This window comes from Phoenix dactylifera, unplaced genomic scaffold (assembly GCF_009389715.1).
Source record: "Phoenix dactylifera cultivar Barhee BC4 unplaced genomic scaffold, palm_55x_up_171113_PBpolish2nd_filt_p 000113F, whole genome shotgun sequence".
In the NCBI taxonomy this organism is placed as follows: domain Eukaryota; kingdom Viridiplantae; phylum Streptophyta; class Magnoliopsida; order Arecales; family Arecaceae; genus Phoenix; species Phoenix dactylifera.
This window is the reverse complement of record NW_024067685.1, coordinates 43127-56066: the sequence shown is the minus strand read 5'-3', so window position 1 is coordinate 56066 and position 12940 is coordinate 43127.

Genomic DNA, 12940 nt, shown 5'->3' with positions numbered 1-12940 from the left:
TGTACTAGCGCAAACTATTCTAACTAGCGTTGAAATAGAAAACAAAAATAAGCTAAAAATAGAATCATAGTATAAGTAGGATAAGCAATGGACTTTCAGCACTCCCTCTTATTGCAAAGTCCATGCTAACAACATTGGACTTGTCGATCTTGTGAAACACCAGAGCAGCCATTGCCAATATTGCCATAGTAACAATAATATATAGTAATTTGTCAAACCAATAATTAAATAGTATAGCTCCTTATTAGGTTGAATAATAACTAACTCATCCTCTTCGATGTATGTATCGAAATCGACAATGTTCTCCAACACTTTCTCTCAATATTGGCTTTATAGTCCTGATGTTGAGATTCTTTTGAGCATCAAGCTGATTCCAATGAATATGAAGTTGGCAATTAAAATTGTTATACACTATAATATTTGCCTTTACCTGCATACAAGTAAAATAAAAAATAAACCTTTGGCCATATCCACATGTTTAGTTTAGCAGCTTCTAGTATCTGCATACAATTGTTTTCTTTTGAACATGAATCAAATTCTCATGTGTTAAGACTTTTAAATGTTAAAACTTTAGAGTAGTCTAAAAATTAATCTCAGCATCCAACTTATCCAAATGAACAGTAAGTTGCCTGTTATAATTATTGTTCACTACAGTACTAGCCTTTACTTGGACACAAGTAAAATAAAAGATAAGCCTTTGGCCATATCCACATCTTTAGTTGAGCAGCGTCAAGTATCAGCATATAATTGTCTTCTTTCAAACACGGAATCAAATCCTCATGCATTAAGACTTTTAATTGTTCAAACTTTGGAGTAGCTTGAAAATTAACTGATGCACAAAAAATCTTGTCGAACACCGGGGCACAACAAGAATCATCCATACCAAGCATTTCTTCTTATGGTTTGATTTCTAAAACTACTTCAAAATTAGTCAGCTTTTTATCTACATTGTTGCCCAAGAAGACAACCCAAGAGGGGGGAGGGGGTGAATTGGGTTTTAATTAATTATTGATCAATTAAAAATAAGGTGAGTGATTAACTAAATATATTGCAAGTGAATTAGTTAGATCACTAGATGCAATGAGTGAAGAGAGTGAAAGAGACAAGGTGCAATACAAACACAGAAAGATTATAGTGGTTCGGAGCCAACTCTTGCTCCTACGTCCACTCCCCAAGCCGCACTTGAGAGTTCACTATAATCTCTAGGATTACAGCTGGTTATTTTACAAGCTCACAACCCAACTTGTTGTTTTCACGAGGTCACAACGAACTCGATCTGTTTTAACAGGCTCACCGACTAGAACCACTCGATTGTTTTTCCTGATTTACAATCAAACCCAGTTGGTTTTTTCCGATTCACCAACCACAACCTTACACCGTTGGTTTTATCTTTGGCTCACCAACAAACCTTACAACCCTTGATTCAATCTCTTGATTGAATCAAGTATAACAAAATAAGAGTTTAAAGTTCACAAAGAAAGCTTTAAAAAAGCAAGTGTGAGACAATATAAACAAAGTTGAGTTAGAAGCCCTCAAACAGATTTTAGATGAGGAAGTGGGGGCTTCTCGATTTCTGAGTCTCCTCTTGATTGTGCCGAAGGATAGAGGACAGTAGTAGAGCCTTGAATGCGAAGGAAGCACTTTTTTGGTTTTGAGTTGAATGCACTTCTTCCTTCTTTTTCTTGGATTCACTCTACGGAAGCTCTTGATAGTTGAAATGCTTTAATGCTCAAATGGAATAGCTCTCTTGTTGTCTACTACTGTTCACTCTGGCTATTTAAATGGTTCCTTTTGAAAACTAGCCATTAGAGAATGATTTGGAGCCGTTCTATCTCGTCTACACATCCTGACAATGTATCCGTTAGGATCGAAGTCGACTCGTGCGATCTGGAGTCGACTCGGCTGTTACTGGAGTTGACTCGCGCTTTACTGGAGACGACTCGTCCGCTGTTCCAGATTTGAATTAAAGTGCATGCCTCGTCCCGGGGTCGACTCTGACCAAACTGGAGTCGACTCGCCATAGCTGGAGATGACTCGAGCACTTAGGGTTTCGGCTCGTTCTCAGGGTTATAGAAAATCAACTTTCTATTTTTTTCCTCGAGTCGACTCGGATTTACTTGGAGTCGACTCGGCTGTCTTGAGAGGCGACTCGAGATCTTTGGAAGACGTCTCGTTCTCAGATACCGCAAAAACTGATTCTCTGTCTTTTGAGCTGTTCTGCATCGGAGTCGACTCGGGCCCTTGTTGGAATCGACTCGGCTAACTTAAGGGTCGACTCTGAAACACTTGGAGTCGACTCGTTCACAAGGTCTCCAAAACTGAATCTCTGCCTTTCAGACTGCTTTCCTCTAGGAGTCGACTCAGACAAACTGGGAGTCGACTCAGCTGATGTGGAGACGACTCGAAGTCTTCATGAGTCGGCTCGCTGACAGGTTCTCAAAAAAACTAATGTTCTGTCTTTTTGTCAGCTTTGCCATGGAGTCGACTCGAAACCATCTGGAGTCGACTCGCCAAGCATCGGAGTCGACTCGCAACCTTCTGGAGTCGACTCGATAATAGGGTCTAAAATCCATCGTTCTGTCTTTCTGTCTGTTACTCTTTGGAGTCGACTCGGAACCATCTGGAGTCGACTCGAAACCATCTGGAGTCGACTCGGCAAGCATCTGAGTCGACTCTCAACCTTTTGGAGTCGACTCATTAACAGGGTCTAAAATCATCGTTCTGTCTTTCTGTTTGTTCTCAGTCGGAGTTGACTTGAAGAGTTCCGGAGTCGACTCGAGCTTGTGCCAAAAACTCGAAGTGTGCAGGAGTCGACTCGCAAGGTTCAGGAGTCGACTCGTGATGCAGACTTTGGTTCAAATAGAGTTAAATACTGAACCAAACTATTTTGAACCAAGCTCAAGACACTTAGACAGAAATTCATAAAGATTTATCTGAAACACTAGATTGAATTTCATTAGAGTAACATAAGATATACTCCATGCTTTGAGCTCATCAAAATCAATTAGGAAATACTTAATCACTCCACAATATCTTCCCTTTTTTGATGATGACAAAACATTGAGTATTATAAAGTGAAATGCTCATTCAAGAAGTGATTCATAGTAAAGTTTTGAAATAAATTCAAATATTCTAGTCATTTAGTGTATTCAAATTGAAAGGTATGAGTCAGTAAACTCTAAAATTAAAGCTCCCCCTTTCATTTGGAATTATATAAGTCTTCAAATCATGCAATCAATTGTTTGGCTTATATGTCTTTAATGAGATTTGCTTTCTTAGAATTTTAGATTCTCCCCCTCAGCATGTGCATTCAATTTTGTTTGAATTATGTTCAAGTTTTCTCAATTTTCTTTTAATGTTTTTAAACTTGAGCTTAAGTTCTTAATTATAGAAGAAAAAATCTGACGATTTGGTTTCTTGAATATGATTCAACTAATCTCCGAATATCTCTAGAATAGATTCTGGAGATTACTCTTTGAGGAGCCCCAACAGAAGGATAATGGAGTCGAGGTATGAATCCACTGAGAACAAATCACATTTTGCTTAAAGGTTTCTTGTTTAGTGATTCCTTTATTTACAATATATCATATGTTCTTCCCCCTTTTTGTCATCATTATTGCAAAAAGGTGAAGTATCAAAGAGTCAAAAACATACAAAGATGAGACAAAGAAGTACAGAAAGCATACAAAATACACAAGTTCTTAAAAAAAAACTTTTCAATTCATTGCAAGTATTACACAATTTGAGTACAATGATTGAAGTCCAAAAGACTTCATATGATTTTCAAGAAAAATACAAGTCTAGGAAGGTGGACGTTTAGAGGAAGAAGATGAAGCTCCAATATTTCTACGCTGACACTCCATAAGCAGAACAACTCCCTCAGAGATATTCCCCAGTTGCGCAATAATTTTTGAAGTAGTGGTAGCTTGGGTTTGGGTCAGTTTGGGTTACGCCCGTCGATGATTGTATCAAGCTTATCTATGACAGCGTTTGTTACCTCTTTCAGCTCCTTGATTTAGGCTCAGCAGCTCGGATCTGACTGAATCTTGCATCTGCTTTGTAGCTTCCTGAATGTCTGAGCATCTCATGTATTGACCCTGAATAAAGACTTCTCAGACTAGATAACTCCTCCTTCACTTCAGCAATCATCATAGAAACAGCGGCAGTGGAGGGGTCAGATCAGTAGAGGTGTTGCTTGTAGTACTCCTAGTTCTCTCAATGTCATCCCTCAGTTCTCTGAGCTGCTCACTTACTAATCCCTAATCTCAAGAGGCTGCTCGTGGTGGCACAGTGGATGATGGACCAGCAGTGGACGAAGGCCAGCAGTGGATGGGAAGGTGGAGGGATTTTGCGGAGGTATCCGATTCAGGTTCAGAAATGGGAGAGTGAGGAGCAGTGGGGGTCAGATGGTATGGTAGAAGAAGTTTTCCTAACCCCGAGTATCCTCAACCTTGTGGAAATCCATTCGGTGGAGAGTCCCCTCCGCCATATAGTCAGTGAAACGGAGTGAACGAGAGGGTTCCCCTCAGGGATAGGAACCTCTAACTTCCTAAATATCAAAGGTGAAGAGCATACCATAGGGAAGACTCAGTCTTGGTTTATCTAAAGGTTCACAAAGATAACTGTAAATAAGTTTAGGGAAGTTGAGAGGGACTGCATGTAGGATGTTGAACATGATAGCTAAGTCTTTCTCAGAAATAAAGTTCAAAATCTATCCGTTTTTAGAAAAAGAGTGCGAGAAATTATACTAAGTAGAGGCGCATCTCAGCGGAGAGCTGATTTGCAAAAACCTCCTCAATAGGGGACTGGGGTGCTCTTCCTAGAATGGCCGTAAGGGCCTCAGACCTATAAGTAGGGTGAGTGGGAGCTATACCCTCACGAGAGAGATGGAGGACTCGTGCAATGGAGATCCTTCGAAATGGAAATAGGGACATTGGCTGCCCTCCCTTGAATACCACCGCCATCCCGATGTGACGGTGCCATAGAATTTCCGGACTAACCTAGGATATGTAGGAAGGTCAAGGGAACAAAAGTAATCTAAACCTTGAGCCCTAAGACGATGCCCTAAGATGAACCCTTCACGGAAGAGGAAGTCAAAATCGACTTTCCTCCCGGTTGAGACAACCTCCCCGGCGCATGAACGCGAGGGAACCAACCGAGGCGGAGAGGGAACCGGAGGAGGTGACCTCACGGGTTCATTCCGCGCCTTGGATCATCTCTCGGCGCCGCTCGTTGTGAGAAGATCTCTTCCGGCTAGGTACAATGGTTTTCCTAGGCATCTTGACCTACCCAAGGATGGAGAGACGTGAAAAGGGAGGAAAATCAGAGGAAAAATGAAGAGAGGAGTGGAGATGACCGGAGGAGACGACTCGAGGGTTTTGGAACAGTGGCGGCCGACAAGAATGATTTGGAAAAAATCATTTCGTTTAGGGTTAAAAGATGGATTCCCGACCTCGAGTCGACTCATAAAAATTCGCGAGTCGACTCGCACACGAGTCGACTCTTAGAATCAATCCGAGTCGACTCAAGCTCTGCACATAACCAAAATTTTAGTTAATAACGTACCAAAAGAGAAGATATGGTAATCTTTAGAGCTCAAGGAATGATTTGATGAGTCATAGATGTGGAATACTATATCAAACGTAAATTAATGATCAACATCTGTGGAGTGATTGATTATAACCCTATTTGATTTTGATGAGCTCAAAAGCATTTGAGTATATCTTATGTTTATACTAATGAATTCAATCTAGTGTTTCAGTCAAATATTGTAAATTTATGTTCAAGTGTCTCTAGCTTTGGTTCAATACACTTGGATAAGTAAGAATTCAATTTTGAACCAAAGTCTGAATCTCGAGTCGACTCCGGAAGATTACGAGTCGACTCCAAGCGTATCAGAAGCTCTGCACAAGCTCGAGTCGACTTCTGTACATTACGAGTCGACTCCGACTGAGAACAGACAGCCGGACAGAAAAATTCATCTCAGAAACCTGTCAACGGAGTCGACTCCTGAAGAATTCGAGTCGACTCCGATGCTTGCCGAGTCGACTCCAGCATAGTACGAGTCGACTCCATGGAGTAACAGACAGAAAGACAGAGAAGCCATTTTGGACTCTGAGAGCCAAGTCGACTCCCGAAGAACTCGAGTCGACTCCGACGGTTGGCAGGTCGACTCCTAAGGAAGCAAGAGTCGACTCCCAGAGAGAATGCAAGGCTAAAAGTAAGAGAGCCCAACTTCGATGTCTGAGAAGCCGAGTCGACTCCCGCAAAGTCCGAGTCGACTCCAAGGTGTTCAACTCCAAAGACAGAGAGACCGATACTTCGGTGTCTGAGAGCCGAGTCGACTCCGCAAAGTCCAAGTCGACTCCGAGGCAGTTCAACTCCAAAGATAAAGATTTGTATTTCGTGTCTGAGAGCCGAGTCGACTCCCGCAAAGTCCGAGTCGACTCCGCAGACAGTTCAAGTTCAAAGATAGAAGACCTGTCTCTCCGGCTCTGAGAGCCCGAGTCGACTCAAAGGAAATTCGAGTCGACTCGAGGAAGTAAAATCGAGAGGATGAGTTTTGAAGCCCTGAAGATCGAGTCGTCTCAAGAAGGGAAAGTCATCTCCAGACAATTGGCGAGTCGACTCCAGGTTCAGCCGAGTCGACTCCAGAACGGGACGGCACTCGATTTCAAATTTTTGAACAGTGGGTGAGTCGTCTCCAGTAAAGCATGAGTCGACTCCAGCAACACTCGAGTCGACTCCTGATCGAGCGAGTCGACTCCGATCCCAACGGGCATTTTGTCAGGAGTTGCAGAATGTGCCAGAACGGCCTTGAATCTGTGTCTAACAGCTATTTTTCTTTGGGAATGGCTTAAATAGCCTGAGTGAACAGTAATAGAGTAAGAAAGAGAGACTCCATTCAAAGCTTAAAGGGAGTTTCCACCAACCAAAGCTCTCTAGAGTGATTAGCACGAAAAAGAAGGAAGAAGTGCATTGAAGTCGACTCTCCAACTGTCTTCCTCACATTCAAGGCTCTCCTCCTGACAGCAAGTCTAAATCAAATTCAAGAGGAGTCAAAGAGTTTGAAAAGCCCCTTCCTCCGTCTCCAAAATCAGTTTGAGGGCTTCTTACTCTTTCTTGCTTAAATTGTTTAAATACGCTTTTGAGAAGCTTCCTTTTGTTTGTGTCAAACTATTTGTTACTTACTTGATTCAATCAGGGAATTGAATCAAGGGTGTTAAGGTTTGTTGGTGAGCCAAGGTTAAAACCAACGGTGTAAGGGTTTGATTGTGATCCCGGAAAAACAATCGGGTGGTTCTAGTCGGTGAGCCTGTGAAAACCGACCGAGTTCGTTGTGATCTCGTAAAACAACAAGTTGGGTTGTGAACTTGTAAAACAATCGGCTGTAATCCGAGGGATTATAGTGAACTCCCAAGTGAGGCTTGGGGAGTGGACGTAGGAGCAAGGGTTAGCTCCGAACCACTATAAAATTGCTTGTGTTTGTGATTGTTTCATTGTCTCTTCCTTTCCCTTCATCCACTGCATATAGCAACTAATTAATCCACTCGCAAAAGTTTTAATTAGTTACTCACAAAGTCTTTTAATTGCAATAATTATTTAAAACCCAATTCACCCCCTCTCTTGGGTTGTCTATCTGGGCAATAAGTGGTATCAGAGCCGGAACTCTTTTACCAAAAGAGTAAAAGATCAAAATGACAACCCCATTTGGATCTTCTCATATTGAGGGCCAGTCCACCCATAGACCACCATTCTTCAATGGATCCGACTACTCATATTGGAAGGCTAGGATGAGAATATTTATCCAAGCACAAGACTATGAGATGTGGACCACCATACTTAATAGACCATACATCCCATCAATTTTTGTAGAGGGTGTTACTATACCCAAACTTGAAAAGGATTGGGATGACAATGATATAAGGAAGGCACAACTAAATGCCAAAGCAATGAATGTGCTTTATTGTGCTTTAGACCGAAATGAATTCAATAGAGTCTCTACTTGCAATTCTGCAAAAGAGATTTGGGATAGACTTGAAGTGACCCACGAGGGCACAAATCAAGTAAAAGAATCTAAAATAAATATATTAGTTCATAAGTATAAATTATTTAAGATGGATTCCAATGAAACTATCACTTGCATGTTTACTAGATTTACTGACATTGTCAATGACCTAAAAGCCTTGGCAAAAATTATACTAACAGTGACCTTGTCAGAAAGATTCTTCGTTGTTTGCCAAGGTCATGGGAGGCCAAGGTGACGGGCAATCCAAGAAGCCAAGGACTTGAACAAGCTTCCACTTGAGGAGCTTCTTGGATCTCTAATGACGCACGAGCTCATAATGAAACAACACAGCGAAGAAGAATCCCTCATAAGAAAAAGGTAATAGGCTCTCAAAACTACTTCTTCTAACAAGGATTTATCTTGCAGTAGCAGCAGGTGAAGAAGAAGATCATGAGGGAGATGATGATGAGGCTCTTCTCGTTGCGTAAGTTCAGAAAATTCATCAACCGAAAGAAGTCCTTTCATCAAAGGAGAGGTCCCTCAAGTTCCTATTACAAGGATAAAGGTAAGAAAAGAGAAAATGAGGAAATCGGATGCTACGAATGTAAGAAGCCGGGACACTTCAGAGCAGACTGTCCTTTGCTCAAGAAGGCCAGCAAGTACAAGAAAAAGAAAGTCCTCGTCTCCACCCTATCGGACTCCGATTCATCATCATCATCATCGGATGAGGAACAAGAAGAAAATGCCAACCTATGTTTTATGGCAAACGAAAATGAGGTAACATCTGAAACGCATTTAGATTTTACCTTTGATGAATTGTATGATGCGTATAATGAATTAATGGATGAATATAAGACAATAAATCTTAAGAATAAAGAGCTAAAACTAACCAATCAATCTCACCTCCATAAATACGATAAATTAGTTAAGGATAAGGATTTTATCATTAAGAAAATTTAGAACTTAAAACAAGCAAGCAAATGTTAATTCAAAAACTAATACCTTAATTAAAGATAACGAAAAACTAAACAAGAAAATTTCTGAACTTAAAAAGGATAAACAAACTATTAGAGATAATTTCACAAAAGACTTAAATGCACTAAAATAGAAAAACAAAAGTTGGCACTAGAACTTGAAAAGTACAAACCTTTTGTAGAAAAATTACATATAGTTCTGAAAATTGAAAATGATACTTAATAGTCAACGAGCTGTATTCAATAGAGCTGGTTTAGGATATAAACCTAAAATAAGCAAAAGCTCCTTAGTAATTTCTTTGTAAAAGCAGGGGAAAGCAAAACTAAGAAAATAACCTGTTTGTGCTGTGGAACAATAGGACATAAAGCTAATGTGTGTGATTATAGAAAAGAAAAAGCTAAAGAAAAATTAAAAGAATTGGGTTCCAAAAGGAACCAACATTACTAACCATGAAGGACCAACAAAACTGGGTACCTAAAATGTATGATTCCCTGTGTAGGAGTGTCTTGCAGCCAAGGTCGACAAAAACTGTTGGTACTTGGATAGTGGCTGCTCAAGACACATGACGGATGACAAAGACCAATTCTTCACCCTTGAGCCTAAGAAGGGAGGTGCAGTGACATTTGGAGACAATAAACCAAGGTCACATCGTTGGTATAGGTAAAGTACAAATCACCTCCTCAACCTTTGTTGATAATGTACGATTAGTAGATGGTCTTGAACATAACTTACTTAGCATAAGTCAATTATGTGATAAGGGTTTTGATGTTTTGTTTAAACAATCCTTATGCATCATAACCAACTCAATTGATAATAGCTTAGTATTCAAAGGAATAAGACGTGGAAATGTCTATGTAGTAGATCTAGATGATCTTGCTAAAAACAGTCCTTGCTTAGTTGCTAGTGATACTAAGGAGAATGATGCAAGTTGGTTATGGTACCATAAATTAGGACATGCAAGTATGGATACAATATCTAAGTTAGTTAAAAGAGATTCTGTAATAGGTTTGCCAAAACTAAAATTTGAGAAAATAAAATCTGTGAAGCTTGTCAATATGGCAAACAATCAAGGAACTCCTTTAAATCCATAAATTGTGTCTCTACCTCTAGACCTCTTGAACTACTACACATGGATCTATTTGGACCAACTAGAACCACAAGTCTAGGTGGAAACAAATATGGTCTTGTTATTGTAGATGATTTTTCAAGATATACTTGGGTCATGTTTTTAGCTCATAAAGATCAAGCATTTTCAGTATTTAAGAAATTTCATAAGAAAGTAACTAATGCTAGAGATGCTTCAGTCATAGCTATTAGAAGTGACTATGGAACGGAATTTGAAAATAATCTTGTTATGGGGGAATTGAGCCGCCATGCCCCACGTGATCGGCACGCGTATCCAGGAAAGCTACAGCTGCCCTATGATCCAGCACTCCGACCCCGAGTCGGACCTCCTCGGCTCCGCAGCCCGACCCCGGGTCGGCTGCCCTATGATCCAGCACTCCGACCCCGAGTCGGACCTCCTCGGCTTCGCAGCCCGACCCCGGGTCGGCTGCCCTATGATCCAGCATTCCGACCCCGAGTCGGAGATCTTTTGATAACGACAGGCTATTCTCCAGAGGCACGCCGCGGCCTCCTGCTCCACTACTCCCTGCAACGGCTGTACCCGATGCTGCCCACGATCTCCTGTATCAACCGTACAAAGCGGAGCTCCACTACGCCCTGCCATGACCGTACCCAGCGCTGCTCCACGACGCCCCGTAACGGCCATGTCAGTGGCCATTCTATCGTGCCCCACGACGACAAACCCCCCTGAGAGACCTCCCAGCCAGGTATATATGCGGCTGGGGGGAGAAGGGGGGGGGTAAGATATACCTCCCAGAGCACTCTCTCCCACTTGTGATTATCATCTCTCCTCCTCCAATCTCCTCTGACTTGACCGTCGGAGGGCCATCACCACCCTGGTGGTGGTGCAAGGCTTGTTTGCAGGTTCCTTGGCGGAAGGTGGAGCGCAACCAGCACCAACCAAGACAACTCAGACGGAACCCCGTTCACACCGTCGTGTCAATCGTTCTCGGTTTGGACCACCAGCAACAGTTGGCGCTAGAAGGAGGGACGAATCTCAGAACGATCGTAATGGCACGGCGAGGTGGTCGCGGAGCTTCCAATGCTTCCGGTCGCGGAGCCTCTCGCGCCTCTGGTCGGGAGGCTGCTGCGTCCCCAACACACTCTCAGCAGCATTCCACCGCTTCTCCTCCCATTCAGACGGTCGAACCTGCTCAGTTCGACCAGCTAGCCCAGCAGGTTCGCACCCTCGCGGAGGCAGTGCAGAATCTGCAGGGTGTGATCTCTCGGTGCCGCAGCGGGCTCAGGAGCCGCTGCTCCCCGAGCACTCGCCTCTTCCTCACAACCCGCGCTCCTTCCTCTCCCATGGAGAGGAGCGCCGGCGCGGGGAGGATTCTCGAGTGCGGTCCATTCTGCCAGGACCTTCTCATCGGAGCTGCGCGGGGTACGAGAGGCGGACCCGGGCGCGTTCTCAGACACCCCAGTCCTCGAGGGGCCCGCACTCCAGTCGGTCCCCCTCGCGCCGCTCCTTGTCTCCCACCCACCGGTCGCGCTCCCTGGACCGGCGGGTGGACGATCTCCACAGACAGCTCCAGGTCCTGAAGGGCCACTCCAAAGATCCCTTCGCCGACTTGGAAATCTCCTCCCAGCCGGCGCTTGCCTCAAGGATCCTGCGAACCCTAAACCCGCCGGGGTTCAAAATGCCGGCGATCGAACCCTACGACGGGGCGGCGGACCCACGGGACCACGTGGAGAGTTTCAGGACTCTTATGCTCCTCCATGGAGCATCGGATCCTCTCCTCTGCAAGGCCTTCCCGGCGACCCTCCGCGGCCCGGCAAGGGCGTGGTTCGCCGGCCTGGAGGCTAATTCCATCCAGTCCTTCCACCAGTTCACCCGTCTCTTCATCAGCCATTTCGCCGTCAGTAGCCGGCGAAGACTGGTCTCCGACTCCCTCTTCGATGTCCGGCAGAACGAGGGAGAGAGCCTGCGGGATTATCTCACCCGCTTCAACAAGGCAACACTGGAGGTCCGGAATTTGAGCCAGGAGGTGGCTCTCTCAGCCCTGAAGCGAGGCTTCCGGAAGGGCAGACTCACCTTCTCCCTGGACAAACGCCTGCCGCGGAGCTTCCCGGAGCTGTTGTCTCGGGCAAACCAGTATGCAGACGCCGAGGAGGCAGCCTCCCACCGGAACAAGGAGGCTGCCGAGGCCCCTCTAAAGCCCGGGAAGAAAAGGCGAAAAGAGGCACCCCAGAGGAGGAGCCCGACGCCTCAACGCCGGCGCAGAAGCCCGTCACCAGCAAGGAACCACGGCGCCACACGCCCTCGTTCTCCGCACCGACGCTTCAACCGGTACACCCCACTCCTGGCCCCCCGGGCCCAGATCCTCATGGAGGTCAAGGGGCGGGAGGACCTCCCGGTCCCGAGGCAGATGAAGAAGATCCCTGGGAGGAAGCCTTCTCGGGCGTACTGTGAGTACCACCGAGACCACGGCCACGATACCGAAGACTGCTTCCAGCTTCGGGACGAGATCGAGGCTCTCATTCGCCGAGGGCGTCTCGGTCGATATGTAAACGACCGACGTCCCCCCGCAGACCCGCGTCCAGCCGACCCGGCCCCTCAGGAGCCTCGGGAGCAGAATCGACCCGTTGCGGGAGTGATCCACACCATCACTGGGGGCTGCTCTCGGCCCGTGAGGAACGCAGGGGGCTCGGCGGAAGTATCAGGAGTGGCCGTCGCGAAGAGGCAGCGGGTCGGAAATGTAATCACTTTTTGTGATGAAGATGTAAAGGGGGTTCAGACTCCCCACGATGACGCCATGGTGATCTCTCTCACTATGGCGGACTATGATGTAAGGCGTGTTCTTGTGGATAGTGGAAGCTCAGCTGATATTT